This window comes from Chamaea fasciata, unplaced genomic scaffold (genome assembly GCF_029207755.1).
Source record: "Chamaea fasciata isolate MVZ Bird 193981 ecotype frontalis unplaced genomic scaffold, bChaFas1.0.hap1 SCAF_1, whole genome shotgun sequence".
In the NCBI taxonomy this organism is placed as follows: domain Eukaryota; kingdom Metazoa; phylum Chordata; class Aves; order Passeriformes; family Sylviidae; genus Chamaea; species Chamaea fasciata.
Window position 1 is genome coordinate 150,115,966 of NW_027094086.1, and position 17,441 is coordinate 150,133,406.

Consider the following 17,441-nt stretch of genomic DNA (forward strand, 5'->3'; position numbering starts at 1 on the left):
GTGGCTTAATTGCTTTTCTACTCATAAAAATGGACTTCTTTGGGGAACAAAGTTCTTGGACAGCCTCTCCTCACTACTTCAGCCGGAAACCTGATACTAAAATCAGCTGAGATCATCTAAGGCAGCCCAACTGCTGCTGGATATGGGCCACTAGATGATTCTCTTGGCCCACTGCCCTTCTCCTGGGAAAGATAGGGAGCAGATGTTGGATCAGCACAGAATAATTGAACACCTGGGAGTCTTCTTCCATGCTTAGCAAGCTAAGGCAGCACCTCACTGCGGGGCTTTTGAGGTAGGACTGCCATAAATTCTGGAAGTTTTGACAGAACACAGTCAGGGTTTTCTTGTTTTCTTGTGGGTTTTTTGGAGTGGGGGAAGAGGTTCTTAAAATCTGCAGAGTGAACACAGATGCCTTTGTGGGAAGAACAAACATTTTGCTGTGGAGTTTTTTTTGTCCTACATCATCCAATGCCCTTCATTATCGAGTGCACCCTCAGGAATTTGGGCAGTGACAGTGAGATGGTGGTGGGGTGGACATGTAGGAGGGAAGGGATGGATCCAAAGGGGCCTGGACAGGCCAGAGAGGTGAGGCTGAGCAAACCTCGAGGAGGGCGACAAGGCCAGGTGCAAGATGCTGCACCTGGGCTGGGGGAATCACAGCCATAAAAACAGGTTGGGCAGGGAATGGATTGAAAGCAGCCTTGAGAAGCCTTGGGGTGTTGGTGGGGAGAGGCTGCACAGGACCCAGCACTGAGCACTCCCGGCCCAAAAGGTCAGTGGTGCCCTGGCTGCACCAAAACAAGTGTGGGAGGTGATCCTGTCCTTCCTCTCTGCTCTGGTGAATCCCCACCTGGAGTGCTGGTTCCAGCTCTGGGATCTCCAACATAAGGAGGACATGGACCTGTTGGAGAGAGCCCAGGGGAGGCCACAAATTTGTTCAGAAGGCTGGAGCCAGGCTGGGAGAGCTGGGAGCGCTCACCTGAAGAGGAGAAGGCTCCAGGCAGAGCTCAGAGCCCCTGCCAGGGCCTAAAGGGGCTCCAGGAGAGCCGGAGAGAAACTTTGGAAAACAACATGGAGTGACAGAACAAAGGGAATGGCTTTAAACTGAAAGAGGGCAGGGTTGGAGGGGATACTGGGAAGAAATTTTTTACTGTGGGGGTGAGGAAGACCTGGAACAGGGTGCCCAGAGAAGCTGTGGCTGCCTCTGAATCCCTGGAAGTGCCCAAAGCCAGGCTGGATGGTGCTTGGAGCAACCTGGGATAGTGGGAGTTGTCCCTAGCCGTGGCGGGGGGTTGGAATAGAATGATCTCTAAGGTCCTTTCCAACATAAATCATTCCAATATTCCATAATCTTTAATTTATTTTCTTTGTGAGATGTGACTAGAGAAGATGGCAGGCCTGCAGGAAAAAAACAAACAAACGAACAAAAAACCCACAAAGAAAAGCATTGAAAGTTCTAGCTGATTCCTCAGTCTGCTCAGTGGTGCTGGAACAAAATCAGAGCTGAATGCATCCACAGCGTGTCTGTACAAGGTTTTCTCCAGAGGAGGCATCTGGAACTGTGACAGGGCTGCCTGGGCTGCTGCTTCTGCCATGGGGCTGTGCCCGTCAGGCTTCTATACATGGGGTCAGAGCCACAGGGACAGTGCAGGAACTGGGACAGGGCTTTTCATGCTGGACAGGTCATGGATTTGGTTGATTTCATGACACAATTGGCTTTTCTCCCCCCCCTCCTTTGTTTAAAGGGAGTAGGGTGAAGGCAAGGAGGATTTGAAGTTAATTTATGTGCCATGAGAAATAGAGGACGGAAGATGCAGGAAATGAAGGGGAAGGGGTAAAAATCTGGAGAAAAGGAGGCTTGGGAGAGACTTTATCACTCTCTACAACTCCCTGAAAGAAGGTTGTAGACAGGTGGGGGTAACAAGCCCTTGGACAGGAGGAAAAGGCCTCAAGCTGTGCCAGGGGAGATTCAGGTTGGACATCAAGAAGAATTTCTTCACTGAATGGGTGGTCAAGGATTGGAATGGGCTGCCCAGAGAAGTGGTGGACTCTCCTTCCCTGGAGGTGTCCAAGGAATGACTGGATGTGTTCAAGGAATGACTGGATGTAGCACTCAGTGCTCTGTTTAGTTGAAAAAGGGTTCAGAGGCTGGGATCAGTGATCTTGAGGTCTTTTCCACGTTTAATGATTCTGTGATCCTATGAAAAGATAAGCAGAGGAAAAGGCTTCCACAGCAGGAAGAGCAGTAGTGAGCATACGAGTGTCACAGAATTTCAGGGTAATTAGAAGAACCTCATTAGCAGGCAGCAGCTCTTCCAGCACATCCCACAAAATTTGGGTAAAACTGAGGGCATCCAGCACCTCAAATTCTTGACATGGAGCTGTGGGGCCTGAGAGTAGCAAAATCATCATGGGCCCAAGTGTCTCCATGGAATATCCTGGCAGAGGACTTCTCTGGGCCTGCTGTCAGGCTCCTTTAGTGGTCATTTCCGAGGTCTGGGCAGCCTTCCCTGAGCACTGTGCAGCAGGGAGCAGTGCCTGGGTGCTCTTGTGCAAGGGACAGGACCCTGCTCTTCTGCAGGTACTGAATCAGAATCAGAAAAACCAGGTTGGAAGAGACCTCCAGGATCATCAAGTCCAACGCAACCTTAAACTCAACTAAACTATGGCACCGAGTGCCACATCCAGTCTTTTCTTAAACACATCCAGAGATGGTGATTCCACCACCTCTCCAGGCAGGCCATTCCAATACTTTATTACCATTTTAAAAAATATTTTTTCCTGATATCCAGCCTATATTTCCCTTGGTGCAGCTTGAGACTGTGTCCTCTCCTTCTGTCAGTTGCTGCCTGAAGAAAGAGACCAACCCCTCCTGAGCGCAGCCACCTTTCAGGGAGTTGTAGAGAGTGATAAGATCACCCCTGAGTCTTCTCTTCTACTGGACATGGAACCAGCTGCAGAGCCCTTCCCTTCTCACCGGCCATCTCAGCCCTCTCTACAGCTCCTCTTCACTGATTTTCCAGCAGCAAGTGCCACTGCTGTTTGGGGATCCCCGTGGCTGAGTGGCTCTGTGGCAATGCAGAGCAGTGCTGCTGTTCCCGTGAAGTCATTTCCCTCCCTGGGTGTGCATCTGCTGTGGGAGAGGAGAGAATCCTTTCCCCAAGCTCAGAGGGCTCAGCTGGACACAGGCCACCTGCCCATGTGCAAATACCATCTGCAAAAATGGTCTTTCCAGCTGAAATTCCTGCCCTGCTCCCCCTCGGTTTTCCTCCCTGACAACTCCAGCTACTTTATCGCATCTCTTCGCAATCAACTCTGCAGGTCCGGGAGAAATTGGCTCATTTTATCTTCCCTCGCACAGCCCCCTCTCCCTCCCAGCGGCGATGCCATCCTTCCTCTCATTGCCGCGCGCTGCTGACCCTGTCACAGATATGAAATAAGAAATAAAAAATTCTGGGACAGCAGAAACGGGCTAAGGTGACGGGGAGGAGGCAGATTTGGGGTACGTGGGAAAAGGAAAGGAAAAAAAAGGGAGAATGGGTGTTCGATTCAGCAAATTTGATTTGAATAAATCCCTCCTCCCGCTCCTCCTCATTGGTTTCTTTTTGCCCTCCATATTAATGAGAGCAGCCAAGGAGAAGCTATTGGTTCCATATCGCTTTCCCTTTGCTCAGGCACTCGGGGGAGGAGGTGTTTGCATTTCTCCGCAGGACCGGCTGGCTTTGCAGAGCATTGTCTGGGTACGAGACTCACACACAGGCACAGGGGCGAGCGCACCGGAGCATCTCCCCCCGGCACAGCATCCCGGCCGGCCTGAGCGCCCCTCTCGCCCCCCGCCCCGCCCCGAGCACTGACAGCCCCCCTAAAAAAAGAGAAAACAAAAAGCAGAGAGGGGAAAAAAGAAAGTTTTAAAATATCCCGCCTCCCTTCTTGCTTTTATTTTGTTGTTGTTGTTCTTTGGGTTTTGTTTCTTTTGATTTGATTTTTTTTTCGGTGGGTTTTTTTTGGTTTTTTTTTTTTTTTTTTTTTTTTTTTTTTTTTTTTTTTTTTTGCTTTAGCCATGGCAAATTCCTTCACGGCCAGGAGCTGGCCCATCCCCTGAGCAAAGGCAGCCTGGACATGACCGGCAGGCGAGGGAGGAGGAATTTGGATTCCCTTCGGAGGCGCCGACCCCTCCAGCGGCCGGGGGGAGCCAGCGCGGGCAGCGGGGCCGGACCGCTCCCCGCGGCCACTGTCCCCCCGCGCCCGCCCGCCCGCGGGGATGCGGCATCGCCAGCGCCGGGACCGAGCCCTGCTGCAATGGTGAGTCCTCCCCCGGCTTCCCCCAGCTCCTCCCGGGGCAGCCCCAGCCCCCGAGCCCGGGAATGGATGTCACGGCGGCGCTGCCGCAGCCGGCGGGGGAAGAGGAGCGGCCGGCTTGTCTGCGAGTGACATTGATTTACGGGCTCGTCCCTCCGCGTCCCCAGCTCTCGGGAACACTTCTTGAAGGGGGGAATTGCGTGCGGGCTCGCCGCCTTCGGCAGGCTCGGAGGATGCGTCCTTCCAGATAAATTGGGTTCTTTGCAAACAAATCAATCTGCCTTTGCTGGCGGTGACAGGTTGAGGCGCTCGGTATGGGAGTCACGTCTGGTTTTAACACAATATGGCTGGTAAATAAAACCTGATTGCGAGCAGCCCGGCCGTTGCTGCCGGCGTTTCCGAGCTCCAGGCTCCCGATGCAAGCTCTGCATCCTCCTCACCTGCCGCAGAAACTCTGATTCACCCCTCGAGCAGCGCAGCAGGACTTGCTTGTTTTTTGGTTTTTTTCTCACTGTGGGGTAGGAGGGAGAAGCTGCGGTCTGTGTGTGCCTTTGACCTCTGCTCGCGTGCCTCTGGGCACTTCTCCTTATCAGTGTTTGAACAGCTGGCTCTGATAGCAGCATCTCCAGTCAGGGGGGTGGCACGCAGGACAGGCTCTTCTCCGCTGTGCTCTGAATTTAGGATGCCAAGCGTTCAGGTATGTGTTGGAATCTGAGGAGTTTGCAGACAGGCAGAGAACGAGAATGCGATAATGCAGCTTTGCTGTGCAGAACTGGAAAATGCGCGGGGGGAAAAAGGGAGATTTGATTAGTGACACACTGGTGTTTATAGCTGCACAACCATCCATCCCACTTACACAGCAGCAGATCTGGAAGAACTCCCTGGATGTCAGTGGATTTCTTCTGCATCTGATCTGCAGGTAAACAGAATCTGGCCTCTAGCTTGAGGGATGTATTGGAGTAGCACTGGAGGTAGTAGCTATAAAGAGAAGAAAATCTTAACTAAAGTGAATAAGGCAGCAAAGTGACGTACGTGATTCTTTCTCAGGGAATTATCAATTACCATCCTTCTGGTGCACGTTAATTACAGGGCAAGTGGTGGACTGGTACAGCAATATGTAACTGAAGCAGCTTGTTGGATTTTTCTTTTTCTTTCATGTGTTGGAGTCAAAAAAACCCAACAAATTGATTTGCACTTGCCGTTTGTTATTTGGGTACACAGCCCCGACTCCTCTGTCCAGCCTATGCAGCATTGGTCAGGTACAGCAGGGAAAGGCTTCCGTGGCTGATCCAAGGGAATGTTTGATTACTGGAGGTTAATGGTAGCACGGAGGCAAACTCCTGAAAGTGCTCCTGGCGTAGCTGCAGAGAAAGAACCTGTTATACAAGCATCTCTCTTTGGCTAACGCCAAACACCCTGGAGCTGGCTTGGAAGAAGTTGTCCCCTAGGATAGGTAAGGCAACGCAGGAATTCGGTGAATAATTAAGGAATGCTGGTCAGGGCAATAAGGGGAGTTGGATTAAAGTTGATGTGTCTGCTTGTGTGTGGGTTGTGGTCTTACACTTTTGTTCCCACCTGTTTCCATGTGCCGTGGGCCAGGGTTGCTGCTTTGCTGTCGTTCAGGACAGCTCCAATTGCTCTTATTTTGTCCCGGGCATTGATCTCGGACATCGCGGAGCAGACGATTTCCGCTGCTTTGTTCTCTCCAACCAAAGACCTGTGAATGGCTGGGAGGATAACCATGGGCACTGCACAGCCTTCAAGGTCACAGTGGGGGTTTTGTGTGATAAATACATTTATTTCTCTCTAGACAGGCTTTGAGATCGCTCCTCGGCTTTAGTTTTTCATCCTCCATGAGGTCCCTGCAGGGAACTGGAGAGGTTTTTCCTCGTTGTGGGTTTGAGGTGTCTGCTGTAGGCACGGTGGTGCCTCAGCCTCACGGAGCTGCCCAGACCTGCTGCTGCTGCTGCTGCTGTTTGTGAAGCTCACAGACACGGAGGCAGGAGCTCTGCTGTGGGATGCTACCAGGAAGAGAAAACCTGAGGTTTCTGAGCTCGTGGGCTGCTCTGCTGAAGCACATTCAGACCTTTGTTCATCACGTCTCTCCTCGTTTGGCTGGCTGAGGCGACATCCTGGAGATATTTTTTTCCTGGGGTTGAGTTCCATATGTGCCTGTGCTCATGCTAAGTTGAGCCCCGTGTCCCCGAGCTGATTCATTCCAATGTAGCAGATTTTGTTTGCCTTTCCTTCCTTCTGAGCACACTTAGTACAAACAGTCTAATTCCTAAATTAGCTCAGATTATCTTTTAATGAAACCAGAGTATCTGAGTTAAGAAGCGCTGAGAAAAAGTGAACTCAGGGCAGGATCATGCTGCAACTCATGCCTGGTGGAGAAACCTGCAGAAATATCAGGTCTTGCAGTTAGTCCTGATTTAACAGAGAAATTACTTATTTGCCACCGTTCCCAGGAGAGGAAAACTGATCTGAGGATGTGGCAGCCAGTAGAGATGCTGAATTTTATTTCACCCCTTTCCTTGGCCCAGAGAGTGCAGCCACAATCTTTAAGTCAATGAGGGGAATTTTTCTGTTGGCTTGTGTTTCCTTGTTTCCATTTCCTCTGCTCCTGTCACGTCCAGCCAATCCCATACCATCTGTGCTTCGGCACACACTGCAGTCAACAGGATCCTGGAGTGAATTTTCCACATCAGGGCAGAAGTGGAACAGCTCTGCTGAAAGGGATGCAAATGCAGCAGCGAGGAACTCTCTCCTTTTTGCCATCCACAACTTCAAAGTCATCTTTGCTTACAGTGTCTCGTCAGGGTGAGCTGTGGCACCGCTGAAACAGGCTGCTCAGAGTATCCCTGAGGAGACTTTCCCAGTTCCCTTGGTGCTGAACTTGTTCTGTTCTTAGGGAATGCTTTGCATACAGAAAGGTGTTTGGTAGTTTTCCACAGCACTAAACAAGTTCTAGAATTCCCGTGTCTGTTGTGGCTGCTGAGACGCTGTTTGGATTGTAATTGAGTGGCCACAAATATACGGGGAGAAAAGGCAGATTTTTTTCTTTTTTTTCCAGAAGCTTTGTGGCAGATTGTCTACCCCTCAGCCCATTGCTTTGCTGGCGTTTTTTCCTCTGACCACCTTTTTCTCTCTCAATTTATTATCTTAGGCTTGCAGTTTGATCTGCACAAGGCAAACCAGGAATGAGTATAAAACTCACCGGGTTGTTCAAGCCTTGTTTATGTAACTCCTTGCAGCTCAGTGGTTGTGTCCCCCTGCAAGCTCATCTCCAGAGTAGCTGGATTCATAATTTCAGCCTTGGACTTCTTCGGACGAGCTAAGCCATTCCATCTCCTAAAGAAAAGGTGGGAGCATCACCACAGAGAGGATTCAAAGCCAGTGTGGCTGCTGTGCTGAGGAATATTTCCTCGGAAGGGGTTCTGCAGAAATACTCAGCTGCAGGGACTTGTTTGCTGCTCTGGTTCCGGGCTACTGTTGAATACAAATTCTTCAATTTATCTGCCCTGGAGACACCCTGACAGTGTCATCCCTGCTCATTCGGGTGTCATATTTTACTCCTTGATAGAGAGCTGCGATCTGAAACTACTTTGATCTATTTAACTGCCATAGTTTTGAGGTTTTTAAAAAGTTTTTAAAGGTGGAAAAATCTCTGGCATTGTTAGAAAAGCCCAAACCAAAGCAAACACCAAAATACCCAACAAATAACTTAATAATTCCTGTTTTTGTTAATGCAATTCATAATGCACTCTAAAATTGAGAGAAAAGGGGATGAATATGTGTATGGTCAAAATTTTCTTGATAATGATTACGGCAATAGCAATAATAATAATAATAATAATAATAATAATAATAATAATAAATAATTTATTTTGTAACACATTGGGAGTAATGATGTTTAAGAGCTCCCTAACATACATTAAGCATCTGCCAGATCTGTTTTCAGGTTTGTCCATCCAGTTTGAGGCATTTCACAAGAAATATGCCTCAGTCACAGTGGCTTTTGCACCCCATTAGAAATGCTTGGGTCACGATTGCTCAGTAGCTGCAAATGGAAGGATAATTATGGTCTGTTATCTATGATTTGTTGGTTTGCTAAATGGACCCAAGGGTTAGGGCAGGAAAAGATGTTTTAATCTGTGTGGTGGGTTAATAGCCTAGATTTTTTATTTTTATTCATTTGTTGCTCAGAATCAGGCAAGTTTTGCTATGCTCTGACCCTGCAAGGGATAGTGAATTGTCCAATCTGCTTCTGTGAGGATTCTTAAGAAAAAAAAATATAGTGTTCAAGGGAAATGGGACTGAATTAAATCCTTGGTTTCTGGGGAGAAGATTTTTCATTAGGTCCATCTCTGAGGGGTGGAGGATGTATAAACTTACTCATTCTCAAGAGGAAGCTTGTTCCCAAAGGATCCTCTGGCAAAACTATTGCTCATTTCATGTGGAGGGAAGGCTTTCTCACTCTGAAATGTTTGGCTGCCTGGATGATGCTCATCTACGCTCTGAAAGCGTCTGAAGATGAAATTCTCACATCCAAGCCAATCCCCCTAATTCCTTGCATTAGGAACGAGCAGAGTGGTTGATCCCACCCTGGAGTGGGGCAGGTGAATCACCCCGTGGAGGCTCTTGCAGCAGCTGACTCAGATATGCATCCACCATCAGCCAGATGGAGTGTCCATGGCTCTCAGAGCCATCCCCGAGAAGTGAAATGCCTCCTTCTCCCATCTTTCTTTGAAGGGGAAGGCTGGTCATATTTTGCTAGCTCAGAAATTTTCATAGCTGGGAAGTCTAAGTTTTTTGAAATGCCCAAGACTGCTGTGGTGGAGCCCACATCTTCCTTATCCTCAACTTCCCTTTATTCGACAGACACAGCTGCCAGAGAATTCATGCCACACGTCCCAGACATAAACCACCTATTTATTTATTTATTTATTTATTTATTTATTTATTTATTTATTTTTAATTACTCCATGATTTTTGAGATCTGAAAGGCTTCCTTGGTGTACCAACACTTTCCTCCTTTGTCCAGTTACCCAGAGGGATTTGCCTCTGGACAATTTTTTTTGCCTCTGAGCTGAAGCTGGGATGTGATTTTGTGGATACACCAGCACGAGGACACATCTAGGACAGTGACATGATTTTCTTCAGTCACACACAAGCCGGCTGTGCCTGTTCTCTGAGCCAGGCAGGAGCTGTGCAAAGCTCCAGATTGCTCTGCTCTGCCCTGCATGGGAATGGCTGCGCTGGAAGTTGCACAGAGCTGGAGATGAATGCTGACCAGACCTCATTAGCTCAGGGTTGGCACCTTGTGAAATACATTTTGACCAGCTTGGAGCCCTTGTGCTCAGAACTAGGTGACCTAAAAGGCAGCTTTTTGCCATATATCAATAGCTCAGCGCTTTTTTATTTTAATGCTTTCAGCCTCTGTCCTAAGCTAACAAAGTCCACTGATAAATACACATAACTATCATCTTCCTCCTTCACTATGGCTATTAAAATTATTTACTGAAAACCAAATAATGCAAAAAAAAAAAAAAACAAACAAGAAAACTAACAAAAACAAACAAACAAAAAAAATAAACAAAAAAACCCCCAAAACAAAACCAAAAACAAACCCCAAAAAACACCATGAACCTCTCAGAACACATTGATACGTAGACTGGAGGTAAAGTTGTGGCAGTAAGAGGTACATTTCTCCGCAGCAGAAATAAATTATATATATTTGGAAAGGGAGTTCAAAATAGCTAAGATATCTTTAACTCCAAATTCCTTTTCCTGGAATGGAAGGACTTTATTAAATCACAGCATTTCTGTTTCTGCTCTTACTGTCACATTTTTGAAGTAGGTTTAGAGAAGGTGCTTTTGATTTCTAGCAAAAACATAAAATGGTCTTGGTCAGAAGTAAGAAAACATTTCCTTTTAAAACAAAATATTTGTAATAATGACATTTTACATGCATCTGCATTCTTAAATTGATGCAATTAGTACCAAAAGCCAAATATGAGTGTGGGCTTAATTTGCATCTAAGATTTTGGACACACAACAGAACTTTCTCTCTTGGCCTAGAAACAAATTCTATAAAGAAGCCAACACAAGTGCATTATTTAAAGACCCAAGTTAAAGTTAGTGAAGTTACTCATTTCCTGTGTTTCAGAGAGCTGGATCTTTGGATTCCTTCCAGGAGTTTTGTGCTCTAACTTAAAATGCAGAGGAGATGAGAGAGCATCTGAAATACCGCAGATGCTCGAGCTCCTCATGACTAAGGCTGAGAGTGTGTCACAGCTGTCACTGGAGCCCTGGATGGCACAAGCCACGCTCATTCATTCGTGTTTCGTGGCTTTTGACAGCCTGGATGGGGTTTTTGTGCTGCTGAATGGGTTTGTGAGCCGAGATGATTACGTGCAGTGGGCGAACAGCTGGGGCAAACTTGGTTAGAGAATAGTGCTCGGTGGCTGCAAGGAGCAAACTGAGAGGAAAGCCAGTATTGGAAAGCCATGTGGAAGTCATTTCTCTGCATCATCCAAGCCTCTGGACACTGCTCCAGATTTTTGTTCTCTGGCTTGTTGCTTGTTCCACAGCTGGATGTGGCAATGCATGGAAAAGAGCCTTCACAGGCTACCAAAGTCTGAATTTCATTCAGAAGAGGAGAAGAAAAGCACAGCCTTTTTGGTGCCTCCAGCAAGTGTATCCCCGACAGATTTTCACCTCTAGTATTCAGCTCATTCCCTTTTCTCGGTATGGAACTTGCAGGTCCCTTTTGCTCAGATAATTTTTATGATGCTGACCCGAAATGGGATCCAGCTCTCAGATAAAGACGCCTCAAGACGGGTGTGGGTTTTGAAGTGTCTGCCTGTGTCTGAGTGCAGAAACTCCTGTTAAAAAAAAAAAAAAAAAGGAGGTTTAGGACATGATTCAGCCACTTAAACAGAGGTGTTAAGTGTCATTTGAGATCCCCTGAGGTATCTGACATCCATCAGGGATTTGTCAGTGTGCTGTTTATCTACAGCACATCATTTCCCCTCTTCCTGAGGGCAGGTTAAATGTCCTGGGGTGTTGCTGCACCAAACACCAGCGTTTCGGCTACTGATTCTGGCCCCTGGCCAGTGCCCAGTCAATGTGGATAAATACAGTTATCCACTATAGACGGAGCTCTGCAGCTCTTCAGCCTAAAAAGTCTGCCACAAATACCACTGAGATGGTTTCCTCTGCTGGCTGAGTCCTGTTTTGACTTTCTGATCCCTTCTCCTGTTGGTGTAGAATGAAACTGATCAAATCTTGGCCCCGGTGCTCTTACCAAACACGCAAAGAATTGGTTGATTTTCATATGCTCTCACACAGGGCTGGAAAAGACCTTTTTGAATTTCTGTCTTTTTCTGTCTTGGACCACAGCTAAAGTACTGCCCCCTCTCCCGCCCCCCTCAAAAAAAAACCCCCAAACAAACAGACGAACAAAGCAAAACAAAAACAAAAACAAACAAACAACCCCCCCCCAAAAAAAACACCCCAAAAAACTTAATTTTTGGTGTATCTGTTTAGGTCCAAAACATTCCTGGAGTCATTTTTTCGTGAGACAACCTCGAGACTGCATTTGACTTTCTCCAGATTCAGCTACCACTGACAGCTCCTGGCTTTTGTTGCCCAGATTGCTCTCTCCTTCTAGGGTGAGAAAGAACTTCTGGATTCTTTGAATGTTTGTGATTCACCAGCTGCATTCTGGAGTTTTTCATTGTGACTCCTTTTCCCAGCTTCCTTGAAACATAAATTCCATCTACACATAGTTTTGCATTTTTAACGTGAAAAGACCTTTTTGTCCAGGTTCCAGAGTGCTGTTTGCTTTACTGCCGAGTTGTTTCAGTTTCTCCAAACTCTCCTGTTTGAACAACGTCCACTTTCTTTGGTGGAATTTTGTGTGGTTTTGGTCTGCTTTCATTTTTCTGGTATGTTCTCTGTCTCCAGAAAACACAGAGGTGGGTTCAAGGTGATTAAAGCAAAACATGACCTATTTAGAGCAATACTCTTCAAAGCACTGGGGTTTAATATTCTTCTGATAGACTCAGCATCTCCCAGGTCCTCTGGGGAGCTTCATGTGTATCAGTTTGGAAAACCTCTGATGAAATTCTCCCTGAAAGAAAAATGTTTTTTTTTTCTCTTTCCAGGATCCATCTGGAAAAGTAAGTCTCACATCTTCAAAAAAAAAAAAAAAAAGTTTCTCCAAACTAGAACTCTCCCTTTTGACATAGTTGATTTAATTGATTTAATATTTTTTCTCCTGATGGATCATTGCATCGACCTCTTGCTTTCCTTCCCATTGTCCCTACTGAATTAGAGCAAGGACATAATTTAGCTACTTTGTTATTCCCAAAGAGCTTCTGAGGCAGACCTCAATAAATAGATTATGCATATTTTCATGTTCTCTACATTATGCAGTACCATGGGTGTGACCCTTTGCCAAATCCATTCACAGACAGAAGTTTAGTGTGTGAAATGCCATGAAAAATATGGTTATGAAACCAGCAACGTGGTAGCTGAACCCGATTGCTTAAATCAGATAATTTGGAACTCACAGTTATTTTCTAAAAGAGTGAGAAGGAAGTTCATCTGAACATTAACATGCAGTTCATTTCTTCACTGACTGCAGAAACTCTAACCTGATATTCTGCTTAATGAACTGACAGACTATTCCATAATGAATGTCATTCACTGAAATGTCGAAGTCTAAAAATGCTTTCGTTTAAACCAGAGGTTGTCTTGAATTTTCTGGCAATCATATATAATTTTATGTAATTTCGTTTTTGCTTCTTTTATAACTGCTTGCTCTAAAATACAACCTTTTTATGTGTGCAGATGTCTGGGTGGAACTAAATGGTGTTTATTAAATGTTGTCTTTACAACAATGTAACCTGTGGAATCCAGATTTCAACTCTTTTGATCCCAAATCAGGTTTCTAAAATAATTAATTGGTTTGGACATCCTTTTTACCTCCATTAGCTGTGGGGGAATACAGGGCAGTGAGTGGTGTGGAAGAGCCAGGTAAGCCAGAAACAATGATCTGAAAAAAGAAAAATTAACAGATCTCCCCATTCCATGTAGCCTGGCCAGACTGGAAGGATATGCAGGTGTGTCTGACTGCATGGCCAGGATAATCCATATCACTCTCTTTAGCAGCATGTTCAGACTGGCGTTTTATAAATCAGCTCTGAGAGCTTTAACCCAAAATAATACAGCTTCTGATTCACGGGCTGGTTGCGACATGCCAAATTTTTTCTGTACTTCTGCCACATCCTTGCCATTTCCAAAATGCATCCCTGTAATGTGCTACTGCTTCTGTGTGACTGAAAAATCACCACCTTTAGTGCCTTTGTGTTTGCATTTAGCCTGCAACAGGCAGAAGGTCAGACCAGAAAGCGAGACCTGTATTTATATTTTTAGTGCATTTTTATCAGGACTGGCAAAGATAAAGAAGACAGACTTGAGGATGGCTGAGCCCACCTTGTTCTTTCACATCTCTGCAACTGCCCTCAACATAGATAGGAGAGAAAATCAATTAAAAATTCATGGAATGGTTTGGTTTGGAAGGGAGTTCAAAGCCCATCCAATCCCACACCCTGTCATAGGCAGGGACACCTTCCACTGTCCCAGGTTGCTCCAAGTCCTGTCCAACCCGGCCTTGGACACTTCCAGAGAAAGGGAATCCACAACTTCTCTGGGCAGCCTGTTCCAGTGCCCCACCATCCTCTGAGTAAAGAAGGCAGTAACCTCCAAGAATTTCTTAACTTCTTAAAGAAAATAATAATTTCCATCTTTCCTCAAAATGCATTTCAGGACTTGGCTTTCTTTCCTGCTGGAGCAACATAAATCAGGATGTTGTCCCCCACATCCTCCTGCCTTTATTTTCAGCACTTCTAAACATTGTATTAACCTTTGTGGCAATTTATTCTCCTCTAAGTTGAAGAAGGCTAAGAAAAATCACTGATGTAAGGGAACATGAGGAAACAAAAAACCCCTGATGTGCTCCAAATTGGGCAGCTAGTAATGACACCACCTGAAGTTGGACTTAGCCTTCAAAAAAGTTCTCATCTCTAAGAAGGATGTAAATTCCTCCGCTCTCAGTGAAAGGAATCACAGTGATTTGCCAGTCCATTCAATAATCAAATGTGCAAAAGAGTAAAACAATGCACATTCCTCCAAGCACATTCCACTCCCCTCTGTGCTATTATCATTCTCTACCCTATTTTGCTGTGTCCCCCTCTTTGTCCGGCTGGGATTCAGGCTGTTCTTACCACGACTTCACCAACATCACCATGAGCTCAATGGCTGGAAGCTCTGTATTTTCAAGCCTGGTTTTACAAAACGCTCTATAGGATCCCATACTTTATTCCTGATTGCCTCTCTCAGCAGACTGCTGCCTTCAGTGACCCGTGAAATACAGTACAAAGCAGGAGAAACACAGTGTGACCTACCTGTTGTTTTGAGTTTTCCCCTCTGTGTTTCCTGGGAGCAGCTTTGGAAGAGCTCCTCCTCAATGTTGTGCAACGAGCTCAGGGAAGGAACCCGTGTTATTAATGTCAGCAATGCTGAAGTGTCTGCCAGGTATATTCAAACTGCTTGTTGCAACTTGGCCTTTCAACAATACCATGGGATAAATGAGGCATGACCCCAAATTGTTAGTATGTCTCTTAGCAAATATTTACAGACATTTTTTGAATTCTTTTAAAATCAATCATTTAGACAAATCAGTCTAAGTATCCAAACTTGTTTGTTCATTTGGGGATTTATTCAACATCTTGCTCCAGTAGCAATGAAATTCCATTGTAAAATCACAACACCCTGCTGGAGGGCTACACTTTGAGTAAATTTCTACAATATATCATTGTCATGGAATCACAGAATGGTTTGGGTTGGGAGAGACCTTGAAGATCACCCCTTTCCACCCCCTGCCATGGGCAGGGACACCTCCCACTATCCCAGGTTTCTCCAAGCCCCATCCAACCTGGCTTTGGACACTTCCAGGGATGGGACATCCCCAGCATCTTTGAGAAACCTGTTCCAGCACCTCACCACCCTCAAGGGAACAATGTCTTCCTGATATCCAATCTAAACCTGCTTTCATTCCATTTAAAATCATTCCCCCTTGTCCTAGCACTACACGCCCTTGTAAATAGACTCTCTCCATCACATCTACATAGATACAAATTTCTACACCATATCTACAGAGCATAAGAATATAAAGTTCAATTAATTTTCTTTTGCTGGAAGCAAAAATTTCAAATAAATCAGATGTGCTGCATAATAGCTTCCCCCCCCCAACCCTGCCACTGTCCATTACAGGAGTCTGGAATGACTTGGTTATCTATAAACATCCAGAAAGTACAGGTCTGAAGCTACTGGAGGAAAATCCACTTTGATTTGTAAAATGCTCTCTTAACTCCCCTTATGGATTTACAAAACAAAGGCTTTCCATGTCAAAGTTGGGACGTAGGGTTAATAGACTCAAAGTGAAAAAAAAAAAGATCAAAATATTTCTTTCATAGGTTTTTTTAGAATTTAAAAGTGAATACTTACTCTTCTCCCAAAGGATTTCTTAAAAGTGTCGCTGTCATTATCCTAAATTGGTAGTTAAGGAATTATCTGAGGAAAACTCACATCAGAGTTCTTGTGTGCTCAGACAGGCACAGACTCGTCGTCAAACATTTTTCAATTGCTTGGGTTTTGCATTTGTGCCTTTTTTATCTCCACGCTGCACAGTGACAGAAATTTCTGTTGTCTTTCCGAGATGAAATTAATCTCCCTAGATGAGGGGAAACTGTTTTCATTGAGATCTCTTCAGCAGAGGTGCACTTGCTTGACAGCACTGGCATGAATGCCAATGAGACTGGAAATAGTGAGGAAAGCAGATAATCATTTGCAGGGCTCTGATGGGAGGGAAACAGCAAGAATCTGCAGTAGCCTGGGAGAATCTGATCTCCAAACTCTCTATGAAATATCTAAATAAGGCATTTCTCAAATGAAGGCAAACAGAAGTTGAAAACATTGTGGCCCAGAGAGTTTCAACAGGCAGTTGGGCTGAGGCTGTCCTGGTTGGTGGTGAAGCAGTTTGGCAGAGAGAGCAAGGGTGATGGCAGAGCCATTGCTTGACCTCAAGGCCAAGGAAGGTTCCCAACCTGGCGTATTTCACATTGTAGTTACAATATTAAAGCCATTTTCTTGCCCCTGCTATGAAACCACCGCTGGTGGTTGTTGGCTACTCCTTGAGCTCCCTCTTGTTCACAAAGAGGTGGCTGAGAAATCACTTCTGATCCAAAGGTGGGTGATGAGTTTAACACAAAAGCAATCTCGCTGGCTGCACAGAGAGATTTTTGCCCTGGCAGGGAATTGCTCAGTGGTTATTGATTTGTTGCCATTGACAGATGGATTCACTGTGGTCCAGCTGCTGGTTTGGACAGAACAGCTTTGCTTTTAGACCTTTTAAGCACTTTTTGTCTACATAGCTCAGAAATGAGAGTTAAAGAGAGCCAGATTACCCTTTTACACTAGAAGACTAGAGGCTGCAAGAAGATAAGGACAATCTAGAAATAAACTTATCTTCAAAGACATGTTCTGGTTCTTGGATAAAAGTGCTTTAGTCCTCCAAGGAGCCTTAGGGAGTCAGATCTGACATGGATACTTGTCCACAGTAATGAGAAAATATTTTCAAATTTCAAATGCTCTAAAATGATTTTATATTAATGAAGCCTTTTCATGGATTCTATTTAACCAGTTTTCTTTAAGTCTTGGTTTAGTCTCTAGTAATTAAAAAAATAATTTTGTTCCTGAGTTGCTGCCTGTTCTGTGCTGTCTCTTTTCAATTAATTTAGCCACTATTTGCTCCTTAGTCTTCAGCAGAACTGGTGACAGGGAATATCTGCTCTGCATGCTCCTGTTTGAATGTATTTCAGCAGAATGTGTTATCAAGCTTTTTGTGATATGAGAGGGACTCTGCAACTCAGGAAAACATTGTCTGTGTTGATGCTGGGAAGTTGAACACCACTAGGGAACATCCTAAACTCTGAGAATTTTGTCACAAAACCATTATTAAATTATTATTAAATGAATGATAAATAATTTGTGTGTTGAGTGGGTTTGCAGGT

The 17,441-nt window shown here is 45.3% G+C and overlaps 1 protein-coding gene across 3 annotated transcripts in view; it reads left to right on the forward strand.

Moving 5' to 3' along the window:
• The first annotated feature begins 3,672 nt into the window (after nt 1-3,672).
• The window catches only part of ADCYAP1R1 (ADCYAP receptor type I), a 138,009-nt gene continuing 124,240 nt past the window's right edge, over nt 3,673-17,441 (forward strand). For all 3 annotated transcript variants that reach the window (XM_066201736.1, XM_066201718.1, XM_066201727.1), the window contains exons 1-2: nt 3,673-3,740; nt 4,059-4,302. The gene's annotated coding sequence lies outside the window, so the exon portion shown is untranslated. The remainder of the gene's footprint in view (nt 3,741-4,058; nt 4,303-17,441) is intronic.